This window comes from Helianthus annuus, chromosome 11, assembly GCF_002127325.2.
Source record: "Helianthus annuus cultivar XRQ/B chromosome 11, HanXRQr2.0-SUNRISE, whole genome shotgun sequence".
Classification (NCBI taxonomy): Eukaryota; Viridiplantae; Streptophyta; class Magnoliopsida; order Asterales; family Asteraceae; genus Helianthus; species Helianthus annuus.
Window position 1 is genome coordinate 56,983,962 of NC_035443.2, and position 12,763 is coordinate 56,996,724.

The 12,763-nt window shown below is 38.4% G+C and overlaps 1 long non-coding RNA gene across 1 annotated transcript; it reads right to left on the reverse strand.

Annotated features, from left to right (window-relative positions):
• Window positions 1–1,286: 1,286 nt before the first annotated feature.
• On the reverse strand, window positions 1,287–2,483 carry LOC110917234. The gene is made up of 2 exons (XR_002580430.2): window positions 2,157–2,483; window positions 1,287–1,487 (listed from the first exon to the last, which is right to left on the reverse strand). It is a non-coding gene; the product is annotated as an uncharacterized LOC110917234 (long non-coding RNA).
• Between the last annotated feature and the right edge of the window lie 10,280 nt (window positions 2,484–12,763).

Sequence of the window (12,763 nt, forward strand, 5' to 3'; positions counted from 1 at the left end):
CAACACTTGGTAATTACTCTTCAACTAGGGGGCGTTTGTATCGAGATTCATGATCATATTTCCGGTGCATGTGACGCTGTGCTTCTATTGTAGTTTCGTAATGAGTCATGAACTCAACAAGAGTAGCTTTTGAATTGCACACTTGACCAAAAAAAATGATTCTCACTCTCCGACCTCGATGTCGTTCGCATAAGGCCCAACAGCTCTTCCATTCTATAGTATGCAGGGATCTAAGATTCCCTGAGTGCAAAACTGCTAAATTGAACTCTCCGATAACCACTTCCCATTCTGATTCAAACTCTTTAGGTGTAAGAATATCCGTCCACACAACACCACAAATACGTTCTTTGAAATTGGTGGAATTGCATAGCCTAACACTAACCTATGTATAACACAAAAGCGCCATGCAAATATATATATATATATATATATATATATATATATAGGGGAAGGATAAATCGAAAACCCACTCCAGTTGACTAAACCCTGAAAACCCAATAACAACCATTGATTAAACAAGATGAATGGTTGTGATCCATTTGCAGTAAAAGTAATCACACTTTTACTAAAATAATAACAATAAGGACAGACAAGGGTATTTTCGGCATTGAGGACAAAATTTGATTCTTTTGAAAAAAGTGTAATTATGATGATCTGAAATTGTCAGATTACAAAAAAATGGTTCTTGAGAAATGTCATTTTCCCAATGTAAAATAATATCAAAAAAAGGTAGAAAGTACAAATTTATCTTTCCCTAGAACTGAAAAACCTCTTTCTCTCTCATAGTTGTTTTCAAACCTACACCATAATTCATCTTTCCTATTCTCTCTCTCTAGTATCGACACTTTTTGTTTTCATTTTCAAATATATATGTAACACTTAATTCAAAATTTAAAACCTACTGCATTTATTTTATATACATAATAAAAACTTGAACAATATATGTAAATAATTACAAACAATAAAGTCATTTTTATCCAATGTTTGCAAGAATCTTGATCCATATCTTCATAATCACTTACATCACTACACCAACATTATTTCTGTAACACAAAAAAATGTAACAAGCAATTTTGTTTTGATTGTTACATTTTTTATGTAACACAAAAAAATGTAACTGGTATTATTTATGTAACACAAAAAAATGTAATATGCATTTTTCTTCGATTGTTATATTTCTAACACCCGGTTACATAGTGTTACATAAAAAATGCCTAGATCTTGGAATTTCATAACTAAGATGCAAAGAATTGTTATGAGAATTATTACATCAAAAATATAACATGTACATAAAAAATATCACTTCATTAACAAGAATCCAATACATAAGAACTTAAATCAAATTGTTTCATATCTAAAAACAAATTTTACACAAAAAAAATGAAAAAATCAGTAATAAAAAACAACATATCCAGAAAACAAGAACTAAATGCTTCAGATCTAAAACATCGAATCGTCATATGAACCACACCATGCTTCACGTCACTCTACAAAAATCAACAAATTTATCAAGAGAAAAACTACAATTAATAACAATAAACAAGAAAGTAACTTCGATTTTAATTCAATAAACAAGAACTTAAATCAAATTGTTTCGATTTGTTTAGATCTAAAACAAATTTTTACACAAAAAAATTTATAAAATCAATAATAAAAAGCATAAAAGGTGTTACATATATCATCTATTTATGTTTTTTTAGAATTTTTAAATATGTAACTAACAAAACATATTAGAATTGTTACATTACTAAAACCCAGCTATGTTGGGTTACATAAAGATGTTACACAAAAAAAGTGTAACATAACCAAAGACCATGTTACTTTCTGTTAAATAAAAATATTACATTATTATGACCCAATTGTTACACTCACACGAATCCCTTTGACCTGTGTAAACTAACACATTTGTTTCATCTAACAAAATTTACTCTATCTTTATTATACAAAACCCACCTTGTTATTTTTTTTGTAACAACAAAACTCACTTTGTTTCATGATTGTATCAAGAGGACCTTTTAGATCTGGAACACAAAAAATTGCAAATCTAGAGGACCTTTTAGATCTGGAACACAAAAAATTATGAATCTGAAAATTACAAAAAATGTTGGAGATCTACAAAACACAAAAAAGGAAGATCTACAAAAACACAAACATACTTATTGATGTGGGGGATCTTTTAGATCTGGAACATCTTCAACATCTTTTGAATTATCTTCAACATTGAACCGTCATCTGAAAAACATCATCTTCAATATCGAACATCTTCAACCGGGTCTGGAGCATCTTTTGGATCTGGTTGCATCTTCCCGAAGCATCTGGAGTTTTTTTTTTTTTTTTTTAATTCGGAGCATCTTTTTTGTTAGGAGCATTTGGAGTTATGGTGGTTGATTATGAAGGATTTTGATAAGAAGAAGAATTTTTTGTTTAAGATCTGGAAAATGGTTATCCTAAGAGAGAGAGAAGTGTGTGGGATGAGATAGACATGTGTGATGTTGATGAAGGGATGTCAGCAAAAAAAAAAAGCTTCTCCTTGTCTAGTGTAAAATTCCAAAATTGCCCTTTATCTCATATTTGACATAAATGGCGTGGATGTTTCTAGTCCACACAATTGGGTTTCTTGGGTTTAGTCAACTGGAGTGGGTTTTCTCCTTATAATTAGCCTATATATATATATATATATATATATATATTACACATGGACAAACTTACATGAAAAACAGTAACGAGGTAAAGAACGCCATATATTTTAAAACGCTGAATATCCTAAAACGCCAAAGAAAAAAATAAGAAAATCAACCTTCAGAGAAAGTTTATGCATCACATGCCATATACATAACCGATTCCTCGTGTCAACAAATACAGCAGAAATAGCCTTCTTCATTGTTGGATCTTGGTCAGTGACAACAACTTTTGGTTGAGAACCAACAACTTTTAGAAAAACTCTCAACAACCAAATATATGTATTAGCAGTTCCAAGGCCAATAATGCAGCATCAAATGTAACATTGCAGTGGTGATTGTCTATACCAGTGAACAGTACAAACACCATAGCGTATCTGCATATGAAAACGCAATGAGAAATGAAATGATAACAAAACGCCATTGCATGTAAATTCAGAAAACGCCAATGCATGTAACTAGTGACAACGCCAAAAGAACATAAAAAAATTGAATTATAAAATATTACCTGTTGGAACGATACGTGGTGTCAAACGAAATCACATCACCAAACACATGGTAATTACACTTGCCTTGATCATTACACCAAAAAAGTCCCTTCAAACAATGGTCATCGTCTGTGAGGGCCATCGTAATTGGTTTTGTCGTGGCCTGCGTAAACTCGAATAACATCTTACGCGGCCCGCGAGGGCCACCCTAGCTACAGCTAGGGCTGCCATGTCACACCCTAGGTCTGCCACGTGTCTGACACGTGGCCTAAAGCTTATCCGGAGATTAGCCTAGCTGTCGCGCCCCGCGTAGACTATCCTTAAGTCTTATGCGGCCCGCGACAGACCAATAAAATTGAATTTCTTGATTTTCATTAGAGTTTTAGGGGTCCGAGTTTTCACTTACGGAGTGTTGTGGGGCATTTTTGCAGGTCCTTACTTCCTCCCCACCGTATTTAAAATCTCGTCCTCGAGATTCACTGGAACAGGTAAGGGTACTTCCACTTCATTTCCGATTCCAGTTCCCAGGTATACTCTGGTCCTCTTTTTGAATCCCATTTTACCTTGACTAGCACCAGTCTCTTGTGTTTGAGGAATTTGACCTTTATGTCTTCTATTTGAAGCGGTTTCTCAAAAAATTTTAACTTTTCATTTACCTCTATATCTTGAAGAGGTATTACCAAGGATTCGTCAGATAAACATTTCTTAAGATTGGATACATGAAACACATCATGTACCCCGGCTAGCTCTTCTGGTAGTCGTAAGTGATAGGCAACTGTTCCTATTCGTTGGGTAACGGCGAGTGGTCCTATGTACCTTGGACTTAGCTTTCCTTTCTTACCGAACCGAACTACCCCTTTCCAAGAAGAAACTTTCAAAAGTACCTTATCTCCAACTTGAAATTCCAATGGCTTGTGTCGATTGTCTGCATAACTCTTTTGGCGATCTCGAGCCGTTTTCAGTCATTCCTTGATTTGAGTTATCTTGTCGGTGGTTTCCTGTACAATCTCGGGACCTGATAACTGACTTTCTCCTATTTCTGCCCAGCATACGGGAGTTCGACACTTTTGTCCGTATAGTGCTTCGAACGGAGCAGCATTAATGCTGGCGTGGTAACTATTGTTATAGGAGAATTCTATTAATGGTAAATGGTCATCCCAATTTCCACCGAAGTGCATTACACATGCCCTGAGCATGTCTTCCAGGGTTTGACTCGTCCTTTCACTTTGTCCTTCTGTTTGGGGATGGTAGGCAATACTTAAATTCAATCGGGTTCCCATTGCTTCTTGGAAACTTGTCCAGAAATGTGAAATGAAGCGACTATCCCTATCCGACACAATAGAGAGTGGAACTCCATGTAAAGATACTACCTCGTCTACGTACATTTTTGCTAATCGTTCCATGCTAAAGGTTTCCTTCATTGGCAGGAAATGAGTTGATTTGGTTAATCGATCTACAATCACCCAGATTGCATCGTTACCTTTCCTGGTTTTGGGTAACTTAGTAACGAAGTCCATGGTTATTAGTTCCCATTTCTATACAGGTATTTTCTAATTGTTGAAGTAGGCCTGAAGGTTTCTGGTGTTCTGCCTTAACTTGCGAACAAGTTAGACACTTAGAAACGTATCTAGCTATGTCCTTTTTCATTCATATCCACCAGAAGTTATTTCTTAAATTTTGGTACATTTTATTATTACCAGGATGCATTGTATACCTAGATTTATGGGCTTCCTCTAAAATCTTATTTCTTCAATCTCCTTGCCTGGGTACCCAAATCCTTTTCTTATGGAATCTCCAAATTCCATCAGTTCCTTGCTCTAATTCCTTTATTCGTCCTTTCATTCCTTCAGCATCATCCTTGATTGCTGGTTTCTGAGCGTTCTTCAGTTGTTCCATTAAATCTAACTGGAGATTTAGTCTAAGAGCATGAACCCACCTTTGTTTTTCATGGTACTTACGACTTAGGGTATCCGCTACTACATTTGCCTTTCCTTCGTGATATTGAATATCACAGTCGTAGTCACTTAGAATTTCCATCTATCTTCTTTGCCTCATGTTTAATTCTTTTTTCCCAAATATGTACCTTAAACTTTTATGATCTGTGTAGACAGTAAACTTACTTCCGTACAGATAATGCCTCCAGATCTTAAGGGCAAAAATTATTGCTCCCAATTCTAAGTCATGAGTCGTATAATTTTCCTCGTGCTTTTTCAACTGCCTTGATGCATATGCAATTACCTTTTTGCGTTGCATTAGCACACATCCTAATCCCAACTTAGAAGCATCGCAGTAGACTTCAAAATCTTCTGTTCTGTTTGGTAAGGCTAGAATTGGGGCGGTTGTTAATCTTTACTTCAAGATTTTAAAGGCTTCCTATTGCTTAGGTCCCCATTCAAACTTAACCATTTTACAGGTTAGCTTAGTTAATGGAACAACTATCTTAGAAAAGTCCTTAATAAAGCGCCTATAATATCTAGCTAAACCCAGAAAACTTCTAACTTCGGTTGCTGATTGTGGGACCTTCCAATTTGTGATCGCCTCTATCTTGGAGGGATCCACGTGAATACCTTCGTGATTCACCATCTGACCTAAAAATTGCACCTCTTGTAGCCAAAATTCACACTTCAAAAATTTAGCATAAAGCTTTTCCTTCCTTAATAGGGTTAAAAGTGCATGCAGGTGCTCACAATGCTCACAATGCTCGTCCTGGATTTTGGAATGCTCTCCAGAGCGCAAGTCTATCTTAGAGAAATATCTAGCTCTCTGAAGTTGGTCAAAAAGATCATCAATCATAGGTAATGGGTATCGATTCTTAATTGTAACCTTATTTAATTCCCTATAATCGATACACATTCGCATTGAACCATCCTTCTTTTTCACAAACAACACTGGTGCTCCCCAAGGGGATGAACTAGGTTGTATGAATCCTTTGCTTAGCAATTCATCTAATTGCTTTTTCAGTTCTAACATTTCGGTGGGTGCTAACCGATAAGGTGCCTTAGCTATTGGTGTAGTTCCATGAATTAGATGAATTCTAAACTCTACCTCTCTATCGGGTGGTAAGCCAGGTAGCTCTTCTGGGAATACATCCGGGTAATCTGACACTACTGGGATTTCCTTAAGTTCCTTACTATGAGTGTTAATGATTACCAAAATCATATACACTATTCCTTGTTTTCGTTCATAACTAGCAACTTTCATTACTGAAATGAACTTCATTGGTTTGCGTGGCTTATCTCCTGTAACCACGATTACTTCCCCTGAGGGTGTATAAATTTCTATGGAATTCTTATCACAGAGGATTCGAGCATGGTTGGCTACTAACCAATCCATTCCTAGCACGACATCGAATCCAGCCAAATTCATAGGCAGCAGGTTTGTAGAAAATTTATGGCCTGAGAGTTCTATCTTTCCTTCTTGCAAAATCTTATCTATGTTAACAGAATTCCATCTGCCGTTTCTACCGTATAATTCTGCCTAAGTTTAGTTAAAGGTTGGTTAAGAGTTTGACAAAACAAAGTATCAATAAAACTTTGGTTTGCACCAGAGTCAAATAATACTTTTGCGTAAACGCCATGTACAAGAAACGTACCAGCTATCACATCCGAAATCAGATCTGCTTCCTGAGTTGTTAGCTGAAAGGCTCTTGCGTTCTTCCTATTAGTTCCCTCAGCAGGTTTGGCCTTGTTGTCAGCTGGCTTGACCAGTTTCAGGCATTCTAGTCTAAAATGTCCAGCTTCTCCACAATTGTAGCAGATCTTTTATTTCTTCTTACACTCCTCCTCTCGGTGTCCTGGTATCTTGCAGAAATTACAATTTTCCTTACATCTCCCAAAATGTTTCTTTTTACAATTTCCGCAAAATGGTGGTACGGAAGACTGCCTGGTCCCCTTTTCTTGAAATTGCTACTATTATTACCCACACGAAATCCTTGGGTAATCTTTTGAGCCAATTCCTTTTTCCTGTTTTCTTCTCTTGTACGTACCAGTCCGTCTGTCAGGGTGTTGGCCAGTTCAACAGCATCGCCAATTGTGCGGGGTCTCGCAGCTTTGACGATATCACGAATTCCGCTAATCAATCCCCAGATATAACGAGAAATAAGTACCAGTTCTGGCGAAGCCAGAGCTGGTACAATCCTGGCATACTCAAAAAATTTCGAAGTATACCCTCGACAATCAACATCCGCCATCCGGTGGTTCAGGAACTTATTCGTCATTTGTTCCTTTTCGTAGTCGGTACAAAATTTCCTTTCCACCAATCTCTTAAATTCTTCCCAACTCATGGCGTAAGCCACGTCACTCCCCTTAGCTTGTAGCACCGTATTCCACCATTCTAATGCCTCTTCTTTAAATAGGTGGGATGCATACATCACCTTGTCTTCCTCTGCACACTTACTAATTTTAATTACTGCTTCGGTCTTTTCCAACCAACGCAGAGTGGCAGTTGCCCCTTCATTGCCTGCAAATTCGACCGGCTTACAGGCAAGAAATTACTTGTAAGTGCAACCAGGTGTTGCAACTTTCATTTTCTTAAGTATTGGGGCTTGAACCACATTATTATCATTATTGCCGCCTCCATTTACACTATTACTGTAATTATCATCGCGAGTGCGTTTGCTATAATTGGCTTGGGAAGCTTCAGCAGGGCTCTTAACAGCAGCGACGATTGCCGGGATAGCATTGGCTATTCCCTGGGCAACGATATTTTCTATATCTTGTCTATTAAGAAAATGATCCTCATTGTGTTGTTCGGATTGATTAACTTCATTGACTGGTTCATTTACTGCGTTTTCCATCTGATTATTAACAATACATATAAATTATTGGCACAAAAATGGATACTAGTTAACACAACAAGGAAATCACAACATAGTCAAGTCAACACGTATAGCCAAAATCATCGTCCTTGCGACATATGTATATTTTTAAAAGTAGTATGCATCAATACAAACCATCTACTTTACAAAAGTTTTATTTTTAGTTATTATTATTATACAATATTATATTATTATTATACAAACACACAACCATAGTTAGCTAGCCTTTCAGAAACAACGCTCCCTCTCGTCGTATTTCTATGTGATGTTTTCCCCCACTTCTCGAATCCGGCTTCCCGCATCCACCAATTCCTCACCATAGCGGCGTAATTCGGCAACATTTTCTCCGCACATAGGTGGGAATGGTGCAGGTTCAGGATCAAATTGGGGAAAAAAATTTGGGGTTATTCATGAAGTTCTGAAAATGCCAGTCGCTCGTCCACCATTCTTCCAGCTGGCCTGTAACAGGTTGGGGGTTGACGATAGGGTCTGGAATAGCGAGTTCCAAATTAATTGGAAGTTGTGATTGGGCTGGGAAATTGAAAAGGTTTTCATCGGCAGGTCCGATGAGGTCACAATTTACAAGCCTTCGATCAAGCTCTTCCCAAGGTGGCATCTCCTGGGTCTGACCTGAGCTTTCCCCTATTTCCTTTCCTTTCCCTTTGTCCTTTGGGTCCTCTGTCTTTTTCACCTTTTGTGCAGCTGGCTTCTTCCTTCGTCCGCGTTTCTAATCCAAAATTCTCCTCCTTTTCTTAGGTTTAGGTTTCTCCTGAGGCTTGGCCTGGAATACTAGTGGCTCTTCAGTATCTGCTTGATACCCAGACGGGTTTCCTGTTATATCCATATTGGTGGTATGGATTGTAAAGTTTCGGAATGCCTCCGACAGCTCATTCATGCTGTTAGCACACATGAAGAAACACACAAATTCAAGTTAAAATTTTATCCATCAAATTAAATTTTCACAGAATCACAAAATGGAAATTTGACAAATTAAGTATTGCTAAATACTTAATAGGCTTAAATTAGTGGCTCTCATACCACCTTTTTCTGTCACGGCCCCCGGCCCAGTTTTACCTGATTCAAAAGTCGCGGACAGAAACCCGTGGTATTGGTGTTTTATTAGGCAGCAGAAATTTTTAACATGATCGTCTAAACTGAAAACACCCATTTATTTTTATTTCAAATTCCGGGACAAACCCCGTAATTTACAATAGAGGAATTTCATTGGGAAATCCCCTGTTTACAAAAAAAAAAACATGTTTATTTATTTACTGAGCCACTTTCTTCAAGCTGGTAGTGCTACACGGCACTTTTTCCTTGTTCACAGTAAATCACCTGAAACATGTTTAAAAAGATTTTTATTAGCGGGGAAATACTGGCGAGTCATTCAATTTGCACAAAATGACACATTGGAACAATTTACAGCATTAATGGTTTTCATATTTGCCCCTATCTTAAATTAGCCGGTTCAGTTGTCACTCGACCGAATCTATGACTGTGGACATATCACTAATTAGGCTCGCCCACCTAAAGTGATAAATCGTTAGTAGTAATGTGCACAAACCCCCACTTACTACCAGTAATTAAAGATTAGCAAAGACTTAATCACTGCAAAGTATAACTGGAAAACAATTAGGGTTTTGCAAACAATTTGATAAAAAAAATGAATCACATTGCAGGCTTAGTTGGACAGAGTTTTGCCTACTGATTAAGCTTGGTAACCTAGTTGAATAACAATGCACACGAAACTAGGTTAGTAACTTAATACAACATTTATGATAAACTCACGAAATCAAAACCCTCACGACGAATGACAAAGTATAGCCCGAATTTGGGCAGCACTTAAACATCCATCGGATCGGTTTCAATCGATCGGACATTGTATCATAGCAATGATCGAGTTATTACCCCGTAATCGTAGCGGCGTTTCCCTACTTTGAACGTGATTTTTAAACAGAAAGATGGTGATTTTGGTGAATTTCTCGAGCACAAACGAAATGCCCATGCGCATCCCATTTATAGCTGAAAATTGGTTTTGTCGCGGCCCGCGTAAACTCGAATAACATCTTACGCGGCCCGCGAGGGCCACCCTAGCTACGGCTATGTCACACCCCAACCGATGGCAGAATCATCGGGGCATGGCACTGAGCGAAACATATTGTCCAGAAGTTTCCATAACAATTATCATTACTATTCAATTTATATAATACGTCCCATACCATACCTTAAATAGCAAACAAATTATTACAGATAACATCAAGTCAAATATTTTGTTCCGACAACTCAGATTTTAAATATAAAAATTGTTCAAATGCTTCTAGAGACTCGATCTGCAAGATCTACAGACAACTATGCTATAGACGCTTATTCTAAGCTTGCCTTCCTAGCAGATAAGCATCCTAATTTCCTGTCACATACGTTAAAATAAAGTCAATACATAAAATGTAAAGGTGAGCATACAAGTTTGATAATAGCATATAGAGTTCGAAATAGTTTACGCATAACCAGCACGTATACAGAGGAAAACGAAGCATGTTAATTATCGACATGGATCTATCGATACCAATGACTGCGGGTTGACTGCCCGAGGCAGTTCGCAATACATGATTACCACTGTAATCCATGCAAGTAATTGTCCTTAACAACCCTCGTGTGAACGGGTGCTGAGTCCAAACTATAGTACTATCGTCATTAAGGCAGGTAGACAGCATTCCACGTGTAAACATAACAACAAGCATTCATTTAGTCATGTAATACATGCGGTAATGGTTAGCGCTTGAAATAAGTGAGTAGTGTGTTCGATTATGATTTAGAAAAAGTAACGTATGTAACACCCAAAAGTGCTAAAGCAAAAAGGGTTCGAGTATACTCACAGTGATTGATGGATTGAAGGGAGCACTTGAGAGTAGGGTTAGCCTGAATAGTTCGATATCATAACGGTAAGCAACGCGTAAAACGTAAACAAGTGTTGGAGGGTCGAACAGCCTGGTCGATCGGACGGTAGGTCCGATCGGACGGCTTGATTATTCGGTTAACCAGTTCATTCGGACAGTCTGTCCGGTCGGTCAGTAGGCCGATCGGATGGACTGTTTGAGTGGATTGTTTCTTCCTTTGAGAAGGATGTGTTTGTGTATGATGGTTTGACCTTTTGAGGTTTTCGTTGTAGTATTTGAAAGCATTGAAGTATCCTTACCTTTCAGGTCGATCGATCGAACGGATCGTTCGATCGGTCGGCTTAACCGATCGGTTAGGTACTTCAACAACAAGTTCTTATCAGGGTGTCACCTGGTCGGACGGCTCGACCGATCGGGTGGCACTCGAACGTGTTGAACAAGTTGCAAATCGATTAAGTGTTGAAGCATAGTATCTGATGATCCGAAGAGTAATTCAAATCAGACCGCAGTCCGATCGAACAGCATTTCGTTCAACACTAGGCTTCATGAAATTGTTAAAGTGTGGGGCCATGTGCTAGCCGATCGGTTGACCTGGTCGATCGGCTGGCTTGTCCGATCGGCTAGGTTGTCCGTTCGGACAGTCAGCCCGATCGGTCAGCTTCCTGACCGGGTCGGCCTATTCGTCTAACACTTAGCTGTTTTGATTTGTTTGACGTTATATCGAGGTACTATGACAACGAGTTGAACCATAGAACCCTTGTTCTTACTTGTTTCTCCTGCTCGGACAGGAATCGCCCAAATCCGGCCGGTGAACTATTCGGAACGGAGTTTAACGTTTAATCCGAAGTCGGTGAACCTCTGGATAGAATCCGGATCTTGAGTGGCGCAACCGCCGGAGTGATTAGCAAGTCGGCATAAGCTCCGTTCCTATCGGTTTGAAGGCGTTGAGTGTAAAAGAGTTGAAAGAAAGTTGGAAAACATTCTTTCAATTCTTTTCACCGTGTAAATGTTTAGATCTATGATAGATCTTTGTTTGTTTATGTGGAAATCGGCTAGATCCAAGTTATTCTTGGTGGATTGAAGCCAAAACATGAAGTTCTTCAAGAACACCATGATGACATCATCCTAGAACACTTGAATCTTGATGATTTCATGGTTAAAAATCAAGATTTGAAAGATAGAAAGGTGTAAGAGTGTGTATATATCAAGAAAGTACAAGATTTAGGATGAAATCTTACCGGAATCGGAAGGAATCTGAGGAAAGAAGGGGAGCACGAGCTGGTCGGTCAGAGGTTTCCAAAAGTAGAAAGTTTGAAAGTGACAAGGGGTATTTATAGGATGCCATAAAAGGAAAGGGCTGGCCGATCGGCCAGGTATCCCGATCAGACAGCCTTTCCAATCGGACAGCCTTTCCGATCGGACAGCAGTCCGGTTGGCTGGGCTGTTCGATCGGCTGAGAGCCTGATCGTTCAGCTGCCTGATTCGAGTGTTCGGGGCGACGATTTTTGATATTTCGATTGCGATTGAGGAGAATACGATAGAGTTTCCTATTCAAATTACTTTTAATCCCAACCACTATATCTAACATACAGTCACCTATGTCTCGCGCTGTCTTTTCGCCACCAATTATCATAATTCGATTTTGATTGAGTTCGATTGAGTTTCGAGTTTCGATTGATTACCACACATAACATAAAGTAGACACTCACAAGTAACACATAAGGCACACATACACGTATATTAACACCAAAATTCGCATAATTCGAGTCTCGAGTTCGATGATGATTAGATTAGCTCGATTATTGATTAATTGACTTTATCGCATTGTTACTTCCTATTATTCACAGTCGTAATGCGGTTCGCGTCGATAAATAAACTTCGATTAAT